We start from the raw sequence: 20,666 nt of genomic DNA on the forward strand, positions 1-20,666 counted from the left end.
ATCCGCACAGTCGAGCAACCGCACACACACTGCTCGCCGCTCGTCGTTTTCTCGTCTGCTGTCTTGGTTGTTCTCAGCTTCGTTGACAACCGGCCACTAAAACACCGAAGCACACGTGCAAGGGTTTACTTCCGCGCGACTTCCAAGGGGAAGGGACACTCGCCACTCCGGTCGGAAAATTTGTTTTGTGTGTTTTTATGGGGTTCAGTGCCCCAAAACGACTCAGGCTATGAGGGACAAAGTAGTACAGAGTTCCGGATAATGTAGACCACCTGGGTCTCTTTACCATGCACTGACATCGCACAGTACACGGGCGCTGTTGTGGTTTGAGGCCCAGCCAGAGGTGACAGGCGAGCCAGGCAGGCGCCATCGGGCTGCGTTGACCAAAGACGCTGGTTTTGGGAGAAGGCGCAAGGAATGTGGGGGCGCCTCTGGAGACTGCGTCGCCGTGAACAAAAGCAGCTAATCCCCTTTGCCGAAGATTCTGAATGCGGCGCTTCTACCGAACTGCGCTCTCCCGCGGATCGGAGGAGACAGCGAGCGGCGGCGGCGCCAACTCATCGCCCGCTTACCCCTGAGCAGCCCGACAAAGCGGGGGTGGACACGGCTAATTTGTCCTTCCCTCCTGAAGATGCCCTGTGCACTGTCTGCCTCCGTGTCGCTATCTCTCTAGAGATCAAAGAAACAGACACCCATCTCAAGACGGCTCGAAACACATGCTCGCCGGTGCCGCTGCATGTCTGCAACAGGTCGCCCTTCAACAGAGCTAACGATGACGTGGTTTGAAAACGGCGTAAAGACGCGTGCCCGGACGCTGCATTTCGCAGATGTGACCCAAAGCGTGGAAGCGGGGCTGCTTTTACCCTTTTGGCTGAGCGCACCACCGCCCCTGGCGTGCGGCCATCACTCACGCTTCGAGTGAGTGATTTTCCAGGGGGGTGCAGCCGCCCCCCTTGCCCCCCCCTCCGGACGCCCATGAAAATATCCCGCAAATCTGAATTATTTGAGTCTGAAAAATCAGTCAACTACTGTAGGCCTTTAAGCGATTCGATTCTCTCAGGTTTGTAGAAATTTGTCTCATTTTATGGTCAGGGCAAGAATATTGGCTCCTCACTGATGTATGATAGATTGTGCTTCGAATGTACTTTTAATGTGGTACATCGTCACATTGTAAGACCTTCCTGATAGAAGTAGTTCATATTTTCTTTTTTTTTTTGTAGACTGTAGGGGGATATTCGTATTTTGTTGCCTAGTGCTGCTATGTCCGGGAAGCACAATACAGAGAAGGAGTAAACATGCCACCTTGTGTTCATTCTTGCCAAAAAAAAATTATAACATTTTGATTTCCATGGTGCTTTTTATGACAGATCTTTTTCATTTTTCTTTTCAGAATTTTATCCAGCATGCATTTATTTGAGGCCCGGTAGAAGCCATCCGGCGTAGCTTACTGCTTGTGGAGATTAATTTGTTATGAGCAGAAGTTTGTGCCATCTGTTTTATTTTATTTATATAGTTTATGATACGATATGCTTGCCTCGCTCTCTTGGATATGCTACCGATGATTGGTTCAGCATGTGTTCTCTGAATAAAGCCGTGCTCTTTGGGGCATGCACTGGCTTACTGCCTGCCTCCCGTTGTCACTATTAGGCCTGTGCCTTCATTTCAGCTTGGATGGTACATGCTAGTGGGGCCCAGTGAAGATTGCCTCTCAAATGACAAGGGATCACAAAGCAGCAGAGAGAGTGCCCAAGGCAATGCCAAATTTAGACAGTGCATTGAACACTGCAAAGCTCGGCCATGGGTGCACAATGAACACTTGTGGGCAGAGAAAATAGCCCAGCCATGTCTACAGAGCGCGACCTTTATCGACAGGAATAAGGAAGCATGGTGTATTTGTGTGGGATGGTGTCTGCACTTCTCACCATGCAACATGCTTCGCTTATTTTTGTGTGCTGTATTTCTCAATAGCTTGGCCAGATGAAGGCAGCACAGTGGTGCTCTATTGTGCTGCAAACCTGCTAAGCTGTCCAGCATGTAGGGCACGTAGATGGCCTCCAATTTTCACAGGTTAATTAGCTGTTATTCAACATTACATGTGGGAAAACCCTTTTTACAGTCTATGCAAGGGTGACCTCTGAAGGCTTCCTGTTTGATTGAGGTGAACATGAGTTGTTTATTATTGCTTGCCCAATGATGTGCTTGCACTCTCATAAGATGTATATGGGCTGCAGGAGTCTCTGTGGCAGTCCCTCTTGAAGGGGAGAAAACAAAGTCCCGTTTGATTGAGCCCTCATTGGTTCATTGCATTCATGAGGAACATTATTCTGTTTTCTCCTGCCATCGGGAAATAAAACGATGTAAAGAAAATCGTAGACCATGAGCTTCAAAACTGTTTCATCAAGGCGTTCTTGTGTCACATTTGCATTGCTTGCACATCCTACCACAACATACTAAATAAAATGACGCAATGTGTAGAAATGCAGTGCAGTAAAAATCTTTTTATTTGGGACTTAAAAAGGCCGGAACAAGCATTTCAAGTATACGAAGGTTGAATTATCAGTGGTTCCAAAAGAAACCTGATAAAATCATTCACATCATGATAGATTTGTTTGGTGAACAACTGCAGAATGGTCCGGAACAGACAAAATCGAATCTCCCCGCCAAAGGCGAGGATATTCGCTGTTTTCTGAGACATTCTAAAGGTACCAGGCATGTTGTGAACCATTACGCGTTGCCGGCAGTCTAGCGGAGTTTTCTTAATCTTCAGAAGGTTGCGAGAACCCAGGAATTACCGTATTTGCTCGCATAATGATCGCACTTTTTTTTTTTCAAAAAATTGACGCAAATTTAGGGGTGCGATCATTACGCGGGGTAAATTTTTTACAAATTTTTGAGCCCCGAAAACGCAAACAAGTTGCAGCTCAGACTACCCTTGTCGCGACGGCGTAAGGCTAAATGGAGGAAGACGATCCTCATGTCACGTGACTTTTAATGACGTCATTTCAAAATGGCGTTTGTTTAGGTACATTTCTGGGTACTTTTTGTTGCAAAATTGGGTAAAAATGGCGTCGCAAATTTTTGAAACGTCCCTAGCCATAGTTTCTAGGTCGCTGGCGTCTCCACGGTTGCCACGGTGACCAACGCCACGGTGGTTTGTTGACATGGCTGCGATGGCTGTTGCCGCCTGTGTCTTGGGCACGACCGGCTTTACGAGTAATAAAGCCGGTCGTGGTCTTGGGCAATCCCCCGCAGTGGGTACGCGCCATTATTTAGAGGACAACAACAACAACAACCGCGCGGTTCATTGACGTGTGGAGTAGCGTGAAAGTCATGAAAGGTTAGTGCAATGGCGAGTAATATTGACCACGCTAACGTCCGGACTTGTGCCCCAGTGCCCTAGTGTGGTCTTTATTATGCAAGTTTGCAGTGCGACCTGTTCCAGCCGTGGTATGATATCGGAAGCCCCTAGAGACGTTTTGCAAGGCGGTGCTTGACTGAATTTGAGGTCACTTCAGTTCTCTTCGGCACCTTTCGGTATTGTATCTCGTGTTTGAACATTGCCTCCTCTAGAAGGAGGCAATGGTTTGAAGCATTGGATGAGTGTCGAAAATTATGTTTCCTTGTGTTGCGCGTAACTGATTCTGACCTGTACGTACTGATACCTGCATGTGTGCCCATCGGCGACAAGCTATGCTAAAAAAAAATTAAAATACGGAAGGAAGGCGGACTGGACGTACTACGCTAGCCTTTGAAAGGACAACACATCTTCTGTCTTAATGTTTAATATGCCTGCAGTGTCTACCCACCAACTAGCCAAGCTGTAATGGATTACTTCGCGTTGACACCCATGTTGCGCAGAGACATGAACTATGATCCGTACGCCGCTTTCTTCACTGATAGGCGTTTAGCGAATGTCGTAGTATGGTCACACCACCGAACCTTTGAATATCTAGAAAGCTGCTTTTCTTTTATCTATTTGGTGAAGTGTTTTTATACTCATTAAGTAGAACGTGTGGTTCTTGGTGTATTTCTTGTAACGTCCAGCATTGGAATAAAGCTAGCCAAGGCCGAAACTTGTTTTGCTTGCTCTGTCATTCCTGTAGTGGTTTGTGATGAAGTGGGAGGCTTGACTTAGGCTTTCAGCATCTGCGTAGCCAGTGTGGCCCTTGAGTTTGTTTGGAAACGATGTTGGGTTATTGCATGGTAAGTAAAACTTAACACAGAGAGAAACGTAAACACTCCGGATTATCAGTTTCTTGCACTTTCTGAGCTTCAATTTCTAGACGCCATGAATGGATTCCAAATTTCACAGCTGTTTTTTCTGTTGCAGCAGTTAGACTGATGGGCAAGTTGGTATGACATAATAAGGCGAAAACAGCACACCTGCATAAGGAAGCTGCTGTGTCTTGTCTCATCTTCCTTCATCCTTGTGCAGGTGCACTGTTTTAGCCTTATTAGTAAAAGTATGTTGTGCAGGGACGTTGGATGCCATGCATGCCGTAATGCGCTGCATTAACTTTGTGCTAGCATTTGTAGCTAGAATGGTTTCTTTTTGACATTAGCATTGTATAAGTGAATATAATTTGTGCGCATACATGAATAGCATGCTGGCTTGGCCTTATGTAGGCCACTGCATCATTACGAAGTGTATGAGGTGTCACATTAATTGCACGCCTGCTTTTACTGCACGTTGCCAGTTTTGAGGGGAAAATCTGTTTTGTGTGGACTCAGCAGTGACTATAGGCAGGCGACCTTTAAATGCAAATAAGCTTGCTCCATAGATGGCAGCTCTGTGGGGCAATGGACACACACACAAAAAGAAGAGTTGCCATGACCTTTCAATATAAAGTGAAGAAGCAGCATAAACCAAACATCAACACGCCATGCATGTGATATGCTTCTCTGCATACAGTGAAGAGCTTAAAAATGCATGAAATGTAAACATGGCTTGTCTACTTATATTTGGTTATTCCTTTTAGAGGGAAGCATTTTGACAAATTTTTCTCTGGTTTATGGCAAATGTCTAAAGGGGTGTGGGATTTCAGTAAGGAAACATTTACAGTTGGCCACATAAGTTTGAAGTGTTCAAATTAGAAGGTCTGAATAAGCTGTGTGCCTTTTCTTTCTAGCTGCATTCTAATTTTAATTCTTCGCTTGCCATGCTGCTGAATGGGTGGGTCTGCTGGTTCCTGAATTACTGTTTTTGTAATGTGCACAGTCAGAACATATGTATGTCACGAGTATGAGGCAACATATTTAAAAGCACAATGTGAAAAGAGCTTGTGGATACATTTTTGAAGGTTGGCAGCTCAGTTCGCTGATATGTTTAGGTGCTTTTTATATTGTCAAGGCCCAGTAGGTATTAAAGGAGTAGAGACAACAAAATTTTAGTTGTTTCTTTCAGTTAGAATGATGCGCAGTACTTTAGAAAGATTAGACAGCTGCATGCATTGTGACAACAAGAGGCAATATATATATAATTGCATTTTTTCTCTCACACTGCTTTAGCTTAAACAACCGAACGACGACTGTGATGTCAGGGATGCGTTCAGGTCATGTGAGGCATTTGATGACTGCAGTATTGTTGCAGCTTTGTTCGTTTTTATTTGCATCAACTCGTACACAAACCTGTCTAAGAGTTGGAGTCACATAAAGTGAACAGGCAAGGATTATATCTCTTTTTGCATGCCTCATGTGACCTGAACGTGTATCTGACCTCAGAGCAGTCATTCGGCTGTTAAAAACCGAAACCAAATGACACGAGAAAAAAAATGTAAATTATTTAGCTGACAAAGTTAAGATCCACATGGTAGCTTGTGTACAGCATTGTCTAGTGCATCACTGTAAAGAGAAATGTGCATCCAAAAATTTGGTTTCTCGACTCCATTAAAGAGAGGAGTTGCAGTCCATGACATATTTGTGGCAGACCTTTGTGTAGCATATTAGGAATCAGAGTGTTACTGGAGTACTCTGACCTCATGTTGATTAAAATGGAAGAAAACTAGTTGAGTTCACTAGGAATGAGGTGTTCCTTTCAGAAGCAGAGCTGCTGTGAAGAATGTACTATGAAAAGACAACCATCAGCTCTTTGCTACATTTCAGTTTATTATTTCAGTTTATTATTTTCTTGAAGACCTAGTAGCGGGTATTGCAGAAATGATAAAAGGTATGTTACAGAAATAATTGGTACCTGCATATTAGCACGACAAGGGGTGAGTAATAAAATTTTTGTAGGCGTCTATAGAATTTCGCCTCCATCGAAATGCGACCGCTGCAGCCGGGATCGAACCCACGTCTTTCGGGTCAACAGCCAAGCACCATAACCTCTGAGGCACCACGGCGGCCAGTGATCTTCTATTACTGGCCCTCGGTACGGTGTGTGCCTGGTTTTGCGGTAGAAATGTTATTGGTGTATGCCTGTTGAGCATATATTGGCTGAATATTTTTGTTCAAAGTAGTGCAAAATTTGGGAGTTCTTTTTTCTCTTAGAATCCACGGTTCATACTGTGGCAGCTGTTACACTTGTATGACACCTTGGTAAAACTGGCCAAAAATTATAAGCTCAAGTGTGTAGCAAACCAAGAAGGGCATGGGACAATTATAGTAATTTAGATGGAGTAGGGAAGTTGTCTATCGTTAATTTTTAGATTGCAAATGTAGTAAAAGTAGACGATACCTAGGCAACATGTAAGACATGAAGCAGAGACCTGGACTTTTGGTTGCGCATAATGTGGTCAGCCGTCGCCCCGCCGTGATGGCTAAGTGGTTAGGGTGCTCGACTGCTGATCCCAAGGACGGGTTCGATCCCATTTGCGGCAGCCGCCAGTCAATGGAGGCGAAATGCTAGGCACCTGTGTACCGAGTGACATCAGTGCTCGATAGAGAGCCCCATGTGGTCAAAATTAATCCGTAGCGCTGCACTATGGCGTTCCTCACAACCCATGTTGCCTTCGGACATTAAACCTCGTATTCTATACCATACCATAACTTTGACGTGTTCTGTGTGCTTGACCATTTAAGCTGCAGTAATTGCTGAGCACATGTTGAGTTTTCATGAGTATTTGTATGTGCAAATACACAATATGTGACGGGATGCATATCAACAATTACGTACGCATGGCACTCATGCTAAGACTGGCGTGCATGTGAATATTCGTGTCCATCGTGTAAATAAACGGAAGTTGCATAAATAGTGAACTAAATTTCATTTTGCAAAACCAATGCCATGTTTCAGTCATTTCTTCCGCGCACAGCTGCTGAGTGGAATCACCTTCCTGCATCTACCGCTACCATTACTGACAACCAACGCTTCAAAACAGCATTAGAAAACTTTGTATAAGTAGGAGCATCATCATTTTTTTAATTCTATATTCTTGTTGTTTTTTGTACGTGCATTTTGTTTGTTTGTTTTTCACTGTATTGCTGCGCTGTATTTTGTGTATTATATACTATTAACCAGCACACCAAGAACCCAACAGCTAATAATGTATAACTAGGAGCAATCATTTTTGTATTACTAATTAGTTTGCTGCACTGTACATTTTTTTTCTTAAATTTTTGTAACCACTCCCCTCTATAATGCCTCTGGCCCTGAGGGTACACGAAATAAATAAATAGTGAACTAAGTGTAGTGTCAAAATGTCTGTGAAGAAAAAAATTCTCATGTTTGCATGTGCTGATGAGTCCTTTTGATTGTAATGGCAAGATTGCAGCAATACCTTGGCACAGTATGATTTTGAATGGTAAAATTTTGTCTGTCTTGCATCCGTTGCAGTTTCAAGTAAGGTGGACACACACAGTTTCAACATTGTTGCGCACATGATTTGTGTGAATGTCGTTATTGTACACTATTGGGAGTAAGGCTTCTAGTCCATCCGAAGTGCTCTGATGAAAAATACCTTTTATAATGGTACTTGTGGTTGCTTCATGTCATTAAAACTAAACTCAAATAGCAAATAATGTGAGAGTGAGCTGCATAAGTGAAAGTTACGCGACCGCTTTGTTCATAGCAGTACATTTGGTTTGGTTCAATCTGCTACAATGATAGAAGACCTTTATGCTTTGAAACAGCAAATTGACATGCATTCAAGCTTGGGATGAGCAACAAGAGAGAAAGCGTGCATATTGTTGACGATGCAATGTTGACCCTTCAGTGCCCCTGTTACGTTTTCAGTTTTCTTGCCTTAATTTTCTTATGGTCGCACTGGGCGTCCCGATTTAGAAAACTGCCAAAAAATAGTCGCACGTCATAGCTTTAGTCAAAACCGAGGAGGAGAAAACATGCATATTTATATTTTGTTTTATTTTTGTGAATCAATTTTATTGGCGTTTCCTTTGAATGAGTGCGTTGATAAATTACTTTCTTATTTATGTTGCAATTTTTAACTTTTGATGCTTTTTTCTAGTTTATTGCTGGTTTCGGTTATTTGTATTTACTTTTCTTTGAGGGAACGCGCGATGATGATGATGTTAGCGCTCTTACAGCGCCCTCTACAGTCAGTTAGCAAAGAAAAAAAAAAACAACATGGCGGTTGTTTACGTACGTTCGAATTGCGGTCGGCGGTTGTTGCGAGTGAAGTATTCGTCTGTGTCTCGTGTTTGTGGCGTGTGTAGTTCTTTAAATTTGCCCCTTTTTTGTTTGTGACCAGTAGACCGCCTATGGAATGCGTGTTTACCTCCCATGCGTCCCTAAAGGTGAGTGAGCAGGACGCAAGCCCGTGCCGTCAAGTACTGGCGTCCCTGATCTGGGTGTTTCCAGCTCATTCTGAAAATATCTGTGCATATAACTCTTGTTATAATCATCACGATGCAGTGTGTGGGCTGTGATATGTCGTCGCATTGACTATCTCATGATGCAAGGGTTGGAGAACATTGCAGCATGTCGTTTCCAGCCCGCCTTCGATCCTTCAAGACACTGATCTGGACACCGAATGGCGACAGTACCAGTTGACGACTGTTGTGGGTGCGAGGTGGCGTAGATCTGCTAGATCACAGAGAGAAGCAATTGCCGGCAGAATAATCGCAAGACTAACCCACCTGTGGCTCGCAACCACCTCAGTGGACTGAGAAATGCTCGGGACAGAGCGAAGCAATAAAGCTGCACGGTGCGAACGCTATAGGTACGTTGCTTACGTCTCATGTAGTACCTATCTGAATTAAATGTTCTGGAATGCACTGGCAGTGTGTACTTCTGCTCTTGAGACCGAGTCGTCCTTCATGGCGCAGAAAGAGTGCACTGAACGCATGCATGTGCATACGCTGGGCGGCGCACCTTAAAAATAAAATTGTTGCCATGTTCACTACATGTTCTCAAAGGCACATGAGTTCTAAGGTAATCCTCCGAGTTCTCGTTCTGCTGGTATAGTCATTTTGGTCTGTGCAATCAATGACTCTGTGCCCGCATACTGTCAAAAAGCAAGATTTGTCAGATCTTTGGCAGCCAGAGATGATGTGCTGGCATGCATAAATTGATATATAGCATCGTAATAGTGTGACACTGAACACTTTATTAAGATGTAATAGCAAGTAATTTCGATGTTTGTGTAAGCCAGTGTATTTGCCTTCATTGAAAAAGATATTCAAGAAAGTGTTTTGGTGTTCGTATGAGGCGGGACAGAACTTGTGTACAAAGTATGTGATAGCCAAGTGCTCAGGGCGAAATGTCACCTATCACTGCCTCTCGCCGGGGCAGGTGGCTCTCTGGAATTGTTTACTTCAGCATACTGCGAAACTAAAATATGTGAAGAGCTGCGCTCAAATTTCGCTTTACCGACTGTAGTTATTGGCTGTCGATTTTTTTTTTTTTTTGCATGTGGTTTACTGCTGATACAATAACACACATGGCTCAGTCTGTGCATTGTACTGTGTGCTACTTACTGCATGCAATGTGCAATGCTTCAAAAGCAAGGGTTCGGGCAAGTTGTTTGTTCTAGTTAAGGTTGGTCGCCGAACAGAAAGGGACGACACGGGAACCAGACACACAGCACCGACTATCGAGATTTCTGTCAGTGCTGCGTGTCCGGTTCTCATGCTCATGCTGTCTTTATTTCTTTGTAATGTGACCAACCTTAGCTTCAAAAGCAGTCTTCGCACTATGTATAGGGAGAGTGCACAGAGAGGGCCTGGTAATAAGCGTGTTCATTTTGTGCTCGTGTCTGTGTATGGCACCTGGTGCTAACTGCTCGCTATACTGCACATTTAAATTTAGGTGCCAAATGTACTTCCTTGTGATGCAGTGTGTGCACACCAGGGAATGATCTCGCATTTTGCATGGTGCAGCGAGTACCCTTCTCCTTAACATGTAACAAACTGTAGCTGCCTTTCAAAAATATCATTTTAGTGCATCAGCATCAGAACCCCCTATGTTGGAATAATCCGTCGGTCTGAAGCTTCAGGTGACAGAGTGGAGGGAGTGAAATCCACCTTCACGAAATTGCAGGGAAGAGGGAAGAAGAGAGGGCGGGAGGAGGCGGTTGGCAAGCGGTTGAAAATCTGAGTCGAAGGGTGGAGAGAGTGGATGTGTCACTGATGGATGGGATTTCATCGGGTGAGTGGAGTGGGGGTGTCACGTAGTGATTGCTGGTACCCATTCGTACAGTCTTACCCTGTCAGTGGCTGCTCGGTCCGGCAGGAACATAATGCTAACTTTGGCTTATGGGGTTTAACGTCCCAAAGCGACTCAGGCTACGAGGGGCGCCACAGTGGAGGGATCCAGTAATTTCGACCAACAGTGGCCCTTAACGTGCTCCGACATCGCACAGCATCTGGGCCTGTAGTGTGTCACCATCGGAATACAACTGCCGCAGCCGGGATCATACCAGCGTCTAATGGAATTTGTTTAATTTTGTCGTTACACTCACAGTAAGATTAGTCTTTCCCACGTACAAGTTGTATTTAATGTCAGAGTCCAAGGAAGGGCAGCTTTCCAAAGCCACAGCTGGGCTTGTACGGCGTAATTAAGCAGCATTAACATCCTTTAGAATCAATTAACGTGTTTGTACTATGATTACACAATGGACACGGTATTTATCAAGGCAAACAATGGCAGCGTATATATGCCTGCAAATGTTTAAATCAAGAATAGTATCTGCTAGCTTATTAAAAATATATCATTTATAAAAATGACCGTCCAACTTCTCAGAAGTACCAAATCTGTGGAGAAATACAAATTGCAGATTGCCAATATGCCTAGGAAAATACATTTTGGCTGTCAAAAAAGGATTAGGAGCACTTTATTATTAATTACGCGAGGATTGTGGAGAGATGGGTCGGGTCACACCCAATAGTGCAAAACATGAACCCTTAGAAAAGATGCGAAGTTGTGGCGCCTATGCACTCATATGCTGTGCATAATGGGCTGCCTTGTATTACCATAACCTGTCCATGTAGACTGCCACAAGTCAATAAAAATCTCCGATATATACAACCGCAGTTTTCAGTTAGGTAGACATTTTATTTGCGACATTCTTAATCTAGCTGGCAGGCTATCACCAGCCCGAGGTGAATGTGACGTGCAGGATGAAACGGGTGCCATATCTAGATACTGGAGTAAATGTGATGTGATGAGCCTTGGGAGCATTCCTCTTCACATGGTGCCAGGCAGTCTTGCGGCCACATAATACGGCTGACAGTGCTTCATTCTGTAACCTGTAATACCGCAGTTACTTGCATCATGGATGCAGTTTCTTGTGGGAAAAAATTAGAATGGTAAGTTTGGTGCATTTATTACATGGTGTAAAACATGGTGTGGTCAGTTGAACTTTCCCCAGATTTTGATGATTGATGTAGGGAAAGCATTTATTATGCAAATGCATCCATTATTTAAGTAAATATGGTGTACAGAAACCTGGAATGGAAACAGAAATCAGCATCTGCAGGATTGAAACAAATTCCTAAGAACTTTGCCACAGCACCATACCCATGACGGCCAAGCCACATTTTAGCCCCTAGCCTTTCACTCTACACTGTCCTTAATCTGTTCATTCCCAATGGGCCAGACATGAGGCCGTATGGCACTCGGGTATCCGTATCTGCCTATATGGACATGCCACATTGTCTACTACACAGCTTTTTAAACACTTGTAGCAACAGAGTCAGTTTTCTCAGAAGCATGAAACTTTGTTGCAATTAGTTTTATGACACACCCAGAACATTAACAGGCATTCTAGCCAAATTATAATTTCGTTGCAGTTGGGTTTTGAAGCATTTTTCATTAATGAGTAAAAAGGAAATGACATTAACTGGGCACTATATGTTTCATCTAAGCTGCCTTCTCGACAAATAGGGGCATTTTAGAATTTCTAGGCAACAAAATTGGCACAGTGTTCCCATCACACAACAGAAGGCTCATTGCTCGGAAGGCTGGTGGAGAGACACTGTGTAAGAGCCAAGCAAGTTCATTTATGAAGTGCTTTATCATGTGAGGGAAGGCTTATTCACGGCTGTTTCTACCATGGCAATATAAGTTCGTGTCACAAATTGCACCAGCAATGCTCTGAAAAATGAGTAATACTGTTTTTCTGTTGCAGCAGTATTCTCTTTGCAAAATAAGATGAATAGTAGTTTTGCGCTGCAGCTTTCAGTGTGCAAGATGACAGCTACGGCTTAGCCTTTTGTCAAGAATACTTTTTCTCATATGCATTGCGGAACTGTAGAACCACATATTGTCAACTGTCCTAAAAGGCAAGGTGTGTTGCTGGGCGAGTTGGCTGGGGTACATCTTGAGAAAAACAGCGCTTGCAGACAAAGGACCAGAACGAGAAGGACACACAACTGCGCTGTTTTTTTTTTTGTGCCCTTCTTGTTCTGGTCCTTTGTCTGCAAGCGCTGTTTTTCTCAAGATGTCCTAAAAGGGTGGTGCACTGTGACAGCACGACGCAACAAAGAGGAATGCAGCATGGAGTGACACTTCATACTAATTTTATTGAAGAGCGCATGCCTCTCTGAGTGCATCACATGCAGACAAAATGAAATCAAGCAGGGATGACGAAGAAATAAAATTATAGTGAATGCAAGGCAGGTATGAACAAGAAAATGAGTGCACTAATTTCCCAAAGATGAAAAATGTTTGCCAATTGTCGGAAGTTCCCTGTTGAGCAGTGCCAGAGAGGGCGTACTCACACAAGCAGATTCTGAGTAGGGAATGAGGGGCCTGAAATATCTCAATTTCTTAATTGTCGTGTTTAACATTCGGAAGCGACACATGGGCTATGAGGGACACCATAATGGAGGTCTCTGGATTAATTTACACCACCTGGGGCCCTTTAATGCACGCTGACTTTGCACAGCACATGGCCATCTTTGTATTTTGCCTCCACTGAAATGTGGCCGCCATGGCCGGATCAAACCCACAGCCTTCGGGTAAGCAGTCTAAGAACGCCAGAGCCACTGAGGCGCCATGGCGGGATGAGTTCTCCATTCCTAGGAGGAAAGTTTCGGGAAAAAGGAATGACTAGAAAAGAAATACCAGAGGCCTGTAGTGTACCCTCAATGGTGCTGCTTGATATGGGATATGATGGCGCACCTTTCTCATGACCATGTGGGCTTCAAGAAAATTAGCAAATGGCACTCCTCTTCCCTGCTGTGTCTTGAGCTTGCTGTGCTAAAGCACTTTGTCAGAATAGCCCGCCAACTAGCTCATAACACAATCCTAATCCCTCACCTGAAATCTGCCATCTTCAGCTGGCAGGGCCTACAAACGCCAGCACAGTCAGATGCTACTTTCTGGCTGCTGTGCATCTGGCACGAGTGTAGCTCCATTATAGCAACAGCATGCATGTGCTTGCACATGTGCACATGCGTTGCATGGTCAACACGTACATGTGTACATGTTGTGGCAAGCCTTGCACTGCTCACTATGAAGCTCGCAGCCACTGCACGATTTGCTAGTTCTTTCCACTGTGTGCTTGAAGTTCACCAAACTTTGTGACTTTACATGCCACTGGCCATCTCCCACTCTCTCAGTACTGGACTTAGAAAGCTCAATCCCCACTTTATGCTTCCTAAATAGGGCAGATTTGCGGTGGTCTGCTCCTCCTTTGACACCTGTTGTAAAGTTTCTCGGATGTGAAATTGAAGAGTACTTTGATTAATGTATTCAATCACCCATTTACCTAGCCACCAAAGTGAGAGTACTTCAGTGCCTTGTGCATTGACTCCAAGTGATTATTTTTTGTTAATCCAATGTACTGCCTATAGCAGTAAGCCCACTGACATGCCCTCATTGCGTATGTTTTCTCAAAATTTCTGACGAAGCCAAAGGAAATTAAGCTGATGCTCTTTGGAGTGGATACCAAGAAGTGCAGGGAGCAACTGTTGAGAGTCAGTCTCATCTGTCCACTTCATCAGTGTGTGCAGCATGTCCCTTGTTGTACTCCTGCAGTCCTTGTTTGTGACTGTATTCAGGTGCGTGCTCCAGTTGTGTAGCACCTGCCAGCTGCAAAGCAGTCGACTCCTCAAGGGACCCATCACCTGCTCCCATGCACTGCCATAAACAGGGGCATCATCAGACATAAATGCCTGACATGGTATTGTGTTTTTTCTTTGATGGCCTCGAAAAACCTCACCACAGTGCCCGTGTTCACCCTTTTTGAAATCAAGTAGGCACACGGGATACCAAAGGCATCTTGAGAAATTGTAAGCAGGATTGTCAGTTGGAATTAGTACTTATTTATGCCATGGGTGGAGTCAATGCAGTTTCGCTGCCCCCATTTCATAAAGGAGCTCTCGTTGTGGGAACGTCATTAATGCTAGCTCAAAGTCACCATCATGACTGTTGGGGTCACCCTTCTTCCTGTAATACAACAGTGGCGACTCATTTTCTGCCCTCCTTTCTTCGACCCATAATTCAACACTCTTAAAATTGTCTGCATCTCTCTGCTCTGTTTTGCCAATCCTAAACTTATCTGCAATGTTACGGAGGTCCTTAGTGGTCACAAGTTGCATCCGTGGGCTTGATCCACTTGTACCTGCTTGGATGTTGTGCACAATGGTTTTTTCTGGCACTCCTGCTAACCGGCCTGAAAATGGTACAGAAAAAAACTGTTAACATCTCTGGTGGTTCATCTGCCTACAGCGATGTAATAAAGTGACAAATACGTCTGGTCGGATTCCTTCGTCTTGCACTTTGTTCCTTTTCACAGGTGACACACAGTTCATCTTACTTTCATTTCACTTTTGTGGCACTGCAAAGCACACGACAAAATGGTTGTTTCAAAGCCAGATGGACTTTATTTTTATGAGCTTGAGTGTTTAAACTTGCATACTGCAATGCAAAACAGGGAAGTTATATACAGCGTGTTATAAATGCAGAATATAACAGCACTGAAAATGTGGACAAGAAAAGAATAAGGACGTGTGCTTCTCATCCTGTCCCATTTCATTCTGCATATTCAAAAAATGCACCAATTCGCCTGACAGCAACCTTTAAAGGAGTAGAGACACCAAATTTTTGAACGCGATCTTTGTTTCTTTGGACGTTTGCACAAGACAATAGTGTGCACGAGTCACAATGTAGCATTCACTTATGCCAGGTGAATAATTTCTAAGTGAATATTTTTCTCATGCTGTTTCAGTTTCAATACCTGAATGACTGCTGCTAAGTCAGAGACAATTGGAGGGCATGCCAGTCATACATAAACTGAAATATAAATGCTGCTTGTTCGTTTTTTTTGCGATTTCAACTCTTGTGCAGGCTTGTGTTTTATATTAGTGGTTTTTGAGGAAAGGAAATGGTGCAGTAACTGCCTCAACCATGCCATGAAGGAAAGAAGAAGTGAAAGAAGCAAGAGAGAAAGGTGCTGTAGTGGAGGGCTCCGTAATAATTTCGACCGCCTGGAGATCTTTGGGCACTGACACTGCGCAGCACGTGGGCACCTCTTGCCTCCATCGAAACTCAGCTGCCGCAGCCGGGTTCTAACCCGGGTACTCCAGTTTAGTAGCTGAACACTCAAACCACAGCCGTTCCTGCGAGCGTTACTGATGAAGTGCCAAAACAGCCAAATAATTCGAATTAATGAAAGTTCACTGCAGACGATCTGTCTTATGAAAAAAAACATGGCCCTTATACAACCATTAGACTGGTGGCGTTGCTTTGATCAGCAACAAAATGCCTACGCTTTTGACAGGCAGCCAAAAAAAGAGGCTAGCATCGAGTGCAACTGTCAGTCATTCAAGACACGTTTCATAGAGCTCAAGCCGACTTCTTACGGATGAAGTTCAACGTCAGCCGATTGAGCGACAGACCTAGGATAGTCAATGAAACCAGCAGAAAAACAAAAGAACAGACATTGAAGTAGTTCAGTGCTAGATGACATTCCTAATTATGTTCAGTTTGAAAGACTGGACCCCTTCCACAAAGCATCTCTAAACTAAACGGCATGAAGTTCGTACAGACTGTGCTGTGCATGCAATGTGCCGTGGATCAATTGTTTTTCACCCTTCGATGCGACCAAGTAGGCTCAAGTGAATTGCACTACAGTGAGATACAACTCGAGAACGAAGTGGCAGATGGCCCTTAAAGAAGACCCCCCCAGTCAATGGCGTCAGCTGATTTTCATCAGTTAATCCAATTAAAGCCATAACTAATCCCCTTTCATCTGCCACCCTCCTGCAGTGCTACCCCCTAGGATTAACCATGACATCATGAGAATCGGTCGACGCCATTGGATGGCAGGCTTCCTTTGAGGGGCATTGACCGCTGGGTTCTTAAGCTGTGCCCTACTATAACTTCTTCCGCCCCCTCGTTTTGTGGGACATGCCTTCTCCCACTTTACAATAGGCATTTTCATGTTGTCCCACCTCTTTTGTGCCATAGATGCATCGCAGAAGAATAAAAATCATTGAAATGATCACTCGAGTTAATGAGCAATATCTTCCCCCGAAAATACATTTCTATTGCACTTTCGTCTCCCATTTATGAAAGGTTGGTGGAGTGTAGCTTCTAAACGTTTTCACATTCCGGTACAGTCAACACAGCATGCACAAATGCTTTGCACAAGAGGAGTGGCTAACCTGCAAGCACTCTGGCATCATCCTGGGACAGCCTTTGGTGGCAGGCCTCATTGAAGTGTCCGTAGTGTTTCTTTTGAAACACTACATATACCTTGCCCTCTTTCTCCATGACCTCTAGAGTAGCAAAGCAGTGTTTGCCGATTTTGCAGCTTCCTTGCCCCTTTTCCTGCCTTTGGCACTGTTCTATAGGAAGCTCTTCGTACGAGCCGAAACGGTGGCAGTGCAGGTAGCGTTTAAAAACCCTTGGTGCACATTCCTTCTTTCCTGTAGAAGCTATAAAATGGCAGCAAGTTTTGCTTTCTTCTCTGTCTTTCCAGGCACAAAATCCTGAAACGGAAAGATTGTAAACATAACTAAGCACTCCACATAGTATTAGTTAATTATTAGTGTGAAAGCACTATTCCGAACGGTAAACCCCGAGCAAGATCCTGCGATGTATGTGGGTTTGTGCCAAGAGCATAGCAACGGCGACATAACAACCACAGCCTCACAGCAGCATTGTAACATAGTTATGACACGATGCCAACATATGATGATAAGTCCATGACCACTCATGACTAAAAAGAAATTTTTAAAAATTGAGGCGTGAACAAAGGTGGGCTCCATTTTGATAAAAACGTGTACACAATGATAGCACATGAATAACGGCATAAGGCATCCTTAGAAAGCCAACAGTAAAGTAACAAGACAAGGCAATGTTCATGAAATTCTGCTTTTGCACGTTTATAAAATTTCGGCAAAACTTCTCAGTCAATTTTTTGTGTATCACACTACTTTTATTTTTTGAAAAGCAAGGCCAAATTAAAGTTTGTACTTTTTACATACACTAATGAAAAATGCAAGTGCTATGGAGTGGGCACATATGCAGTATTCTCGCACTACTACTGGCGCACTGGCGCTCTGCCAAGTGCGCATGACAATCACAGATTTAGCTTCAAATTTTTAGCCTTTTGCCTGCAGTGCAGAACTGCATTTCCCAGTTTTTTTATTGTTAAAAATTTATCAGTCACTTTTTGCCTGCTATAGCGCATGGGGAACAATTTTTGGAGAAAATTATTAAGTTCAGGTCAAGTTATTACACGGACTGTTACATGGAAGTATTTCAATTTTACTACACCCTGCAAAAACTCATTCCTGCACAGCAACCTTTTACATGGCCCTGTCCTTTGACCACAAATTCAGGTCAGCGCTGTTGACTTCTAAAGGCAGAACAATGCTGGGCATTCTTCCTACACACCTCTGCGTGTTGCGATTGCCATGGCTTCAGCGCTGCTAAGCCAGTGCATGCCGCGACAATGTTGTGTGTCCTGTCGAGACATTGCAGGTGCCTGCAACAAAGCATAAGCAAGGCCTGTAGCAGCGAGTCTGCTGCAAGGACCAGTTTTTTTCCTGCAGTGGCCACTTTAAATATGAAAGAGAGTGCACTGCTTGTCACTTTGCTTATGGAGGAGCTAGGACACCAAAAAAAAAAATTCTGCAGACACACACAAGACTGCTTACCAGCGAGAATGCCAAAGCATTAAAGTGCACAGTCATGCTATGTTGCAGAATGACGAGTCATGAGTGCAAGGCATGACTACGCAACTTTGTACAAACTCTGCACACCTTATGTTACTAGTAAAGTGCTGAGTCATGCTACACTTCAGAATGATTAGGAGTCAAAACTATGACTACCTAAACTTTGTACAAACTATACACCTTACATTACAAATAAGTGCAAAATGACTATGACAAGTCATGGCTTTCAAAGGTTACATAGTACGTTACGTTTCACATTTCACTCGAATGCCCGCAAAGGCTACCTCTGCAGATCTGTTGCACTAGACTAAGCTCATTGAAATCTTCATGGTGCCTTTAAAAAACGTGCATGTCATCGCTAAGTTTTTGTGCACAAAACCACGTGCAAGTTTCCCCAGGTGAGTGTAAGCCCGTAAATAAAAAAAAAGAACGCGCTTTGTGTTTACAAACTTAAAATGCGCGCACTCGAAAAGTCAATAAACTGCAACTTTTCAATCGGTAATCTAAGCGCGCGACTGCATCCCGCTTTGGCCCTTTATTGCTTTAATCACAGCGTGCGTGCATGCAGACTTCGTTTCTTACCTTTATTAGAGTCGAAGACTAGATTCTCTTCCTCGAAGTCGTGGTGCCGTCGCAGGTCGCGAAGGGCGACAAAATGCTTCGGACGTAAGTCGCACAAGAACGGCCGTGCATTACTACATGTTGTTGTTGTGACCGGGAGAACGATGAAAAGGAAATTGCATGGGCCTGCCTACTGGCTGGAGCCGAGCCACCACCGCTGCCGCGTGCAGATAGAGGAGATATCAGAGGAAAGACAAAAAGAAAAGACGCGTCGCAGGAACAACCGCGTCCTTCCCCATGAATATCCTTGATGGGTGTTTTTAAATTACTAGTATTGAAGAACGCCTTGTCGCAAACCGCTGAAGCAACGCCATCGCACGTGTCCGTCTCCAAAAAAAATAAAAAAACAAGCGAGCAAGAAATGCACCTTGGGATACCTTGGGATATTGAGCAAGGATTTTCAAGAAGAGTTGAGATTTTCCCTGTCGGTTGAAGCGCAGTGTTCCCCAAAAGTCCCCACAGAGTGACGTAGAGTAGAGCAGTGACGTCTATTCTCGGTTGGCCAATCGCAACGAGGATCACCTTCCTCTGAATACGCCCTCCGGTCGCGACGCCACCAAACGCGCTTATCGCGAACCGAGCTCGGCTTACGTTAACCGATAAGATAAGATTGCGAAGAGCGCACGAGCTGGCCCGCTTCAAGAACTTACTTTCTTCGCACTAAATCACGTTCCAAGAGCAACGCATCAAAATAGGCAGTGTGCTGCGCGACGGCGCTTTTATGCAGCCTTCGATCTCGTCCGATGGCGCAGCAACAGCGTAACAGCAACGTCCCGCGGCGCTCAAGTTACGCATTTTACCGCCGTTACCCCGAAAAATGTCCGGTCCCTGCCGCATCGTTAAAGTAGGCGACAAATTCGGAACGCTCGCAGCACCAGATTCCGCGAGCTTACCGCAATGATGCCGCCCGCGAGCGCGGCGGACGACGGCGCTCTGTACTCCCTAGTCGTTGCTAGGCCTAACTTGTTTCGTATCGAAGCCACAGTGGACGGCGCTTTTGAACTGACCAGCGCTATAATGAATGTTCTACTTATAATGCTGCCTTACTGACAACCTAATTGCTTCGTATTAAAAGAAATATATACGATCGATTTCAGCGACGCCTTAGCAGCGGAGCTGGCGTGCAAGCAGGTAGGGTCACTCGCGCTGCAACGGCGGCAGCTGCAACGCGGCTGCGAACGTAAAACAAGCTTGTAATGCAGCTATTACTCCTACCAGCAACTCTGTACAGGCCAGCGATCCTCAAGGCGGATTCATTTTTGACGTTCCCGTATCCCAGGGCTCATTATTTACGATAACAATAAAGTTTAGCCGGATCACAGCGTCACTTCGTTGCACCGCAACCAAGAACGGTGGCAGGCCTTGCGACAACGGCGAACCGTGATTCGAGATTACCGCAGATAAGTTTGGTATCCGCGATTAAGCATAAACACATTTAGATTGCCCGTGTGACTGCAGGTCCGCCAACAGGCGGCTGCCGCTGCAATGCTGACAGAGCAAAATGGTCATCTGCACGT

The 20,666-nt window shown here is 44.5% G+C and overlaps 1 protein-coding gene and 1 long non-coding RNA gene across 6 annotated transcripts in view; one reads left to right on the forward strand and one right to left on the reverse strand.

Moving 5' to 3' along the window:
- Positions 1–9,187, forward strand: part of Mccc1 (Methylcrotonoyl-CoA carboxylase 1) — a 40,939-nt gene extending 31,752 nt beyond the window's left edge. For all 5 annotated transcript variants that reach the window (XM_089543082.1, XM_089543081.1, XM_089543080.1 and 2 more), the window contains one exon: positions 1,391–9,187. The gene's annotated coding sequence lies outside the window, so the exon portion shown is untranslated. The remainder of the gene's footprint in view (positions 1–1,390) is intronic.
- A 2,520-nt stretch (positions 9,188–11,707) lies between these two features.
- Positions 11,708–19,688, reverse strand: LOC149341171 (uncharacterized). The gene is made up of 4 exons (XR_016282876.1): positions 19,111–19,688; positions 18,248–18,338; positions 17,011–17,337; positions 11,708–15,017 (listed from the first exon to the last, which is right to left on the reverse strand). It is a non-coding gene; the product is annotated as an uncharacterized LOC149341171 (long non-coding RNA).
- Positions 19,689–20,666: the final 978 nt, after the last annotated feature.

Source organism: Amblyomma mixtum, chromosome 5, assembly GCF_055824585.1.
Source record: "Amblyomma mixtum isolate Tamu chromosome 5, ASM5582458v1, whole genome shotgun sequence".
In the NCBI taxonomy this organism is placed as follows: Eukaryota; Metazoa; Arthropoda; class Arachnida; order Ixodida; family Ixodidae; genus Amblyomma; species Amblyomma mixtum.